The following is a 1,455-nucleotide window of genomic DNA, read 5'->3' as shown; positions in this document are numbered from 1 at the left end:
GAGAGGGCGCCCTGCGCCACCTGGGGGAGCCGCGGCAGGTGCCAGCTGTGCCTGCAGGCGCCCTCCTCATCCTACAGCCCGGCTAGCACAGCCGTCCCCGGCTGCCCAGCCCGCCCCGTCCAGGCTGCGCCCAGGGCCCACCCGGCCCTCCTGCTGCCACCTGCACCAGAGCCCCACCGCCTGCCTCCTCTGCGCCGCCACTCCCAAGCTCCAGGCCCGGACCACGGCCAGGGCAGCGAGTTTCTCAGGAGCATCCCAGGGGGCTTCCCGCCGGGCCTCAGGGGCCTGCCATGGTCTGCTCTGTCCTGCCTGAGCCCTGGGCTGGGTGGGGAGACAGGGCGGGCACCCACACTTCAGCCGACGGCCAGGCCATCCTCAGGGGCCCGGGGACACCAGGGCAGCTGTCACACGTAGCGTGCAGGCCAAGGCCTGCTGCCTCCCCCGGTGTCCCAGCGTGGACTCTGGCCACAGGGAGGGGCCCTGGTGTCTGGCAGGTGCCACCCCTCCCCAGCCATGCCCTTGGGCTGCCCCTCACTCAGAGGCATGGCTACTCGGCCGCAGCTGCCCAGGCCCAAAGGCGCTGAGTTGAGAGCCCCTGGTCCCCTCTGGCCGAGGTCCAGCTGCCAGGACCAGCCAGAGCATGCAGCCCTGCCCCCACCAGCGCTGCCGGACTGGGCAGATGCTGCTAATTCCAGGGGCGGGGACTCCCTCGGCCCAGGCAGGCCTGGGGCAGCTGGCCACGTTGGCTCACGGCACTTGCTCTGGAAAGCCCGCCCATGTGGGCGCCTCTGCAGTCTTGCGGGCCCCACCAGCCCCTCATTTCTAGCAGGCTGGGGTTAGTGTTGCCCGTCCCGAGCTGGCATGAGGCTCCAGGCCCCTACTCAGCAGGGTGAGGGTCGCTCCGAGAGCCCCCTGGCGTGCTGTGGCCAGGCCCCTCGCCTTTCTAGGTCTGGGTGCCCTCCCCGGCGTACGCGCCGCACGAGCACACACCGGGCCTCGTCACCTCCACAGGACGCCTCCGCTGCCATGCGGTCACCAAGAGCAGACTGTCCTCAGCTGTGGCCAGTGAGGTACACATCCCCAAGGGATGCCGCCAGTCACTTCCCCTTGACGCAGGTGTTGCTCAACAATGCCACCCCTGCCCAGGCCCGAGTCCTCGTGGAAGGGTGGAGGAGGACCCCGCAGCTGTCCTGGTCTTCTCTCGTCCACGCCTGCTGCTGCCTCCATGCCCCAGGGGCCTCGCGTGGCCTGATCCACGCACACGCTTCACCTGGCCCCTGTGCTCATTCCCACCCTGCCCTGCCCTTCCTGGAGCGCCCCGGCGGGAATGGTGCACAGTGTGGTCACGCCGCGGCTTCTGGGCCGCCCCGGTGCTGACCAGGACCACCGGTCCCTTCCCAAGTTACGGGGACTGGCAGGGGCCAGGACGAGGCTCCTTCTCTTTCCTGCTTCCCG

At 70.2% G+C, this 1,455-nt stretch overlaps 1 protein-coding gene across 2 annotated transcripts in view; it reads left to right on the top strand.

Moving 5' to 3' along the window:
- Window positions 1–283, top strand: part of ANO10 (anoctamin 10) — a 63,298-nt gene extending 63,015 nt beyond the window's left edge. For both annotated transcript variants that reach the window (XM_006169761.3, XM_006169762.3), the window contains one exon: window positions 39–283. The gene's annotated coding sequence lies outside the window, so the exon portion shown is untranslated. The remainder of the gene's footprint in view (window positions 1–38) is intronic.
- Window positions 284–1,455: the final 1,172 nt, after the last annotated feature.

The sequence above is a fragment of the Tupaia chinensis genome, unplaced genomic scaffold (genome assembly GCF_000334495.1).
Source record: "Tupaia chinensis unplaced genomic scaffold, TupChi_1.0 Scaffold147500_1, whole genome shotgun sequence".
NCBI classification, from domain to species: domain Eukaryota; kingdom Metazoa; phylum Chordata; class Mammalia; order Scandentia; family Tupaiidae; genus Tupaia; species Tupaia belangeri.
Note: the sequence above shows the minus strand (reverse complement) of the source record. Positions and strands in the feature narration are given on the sequence as shown.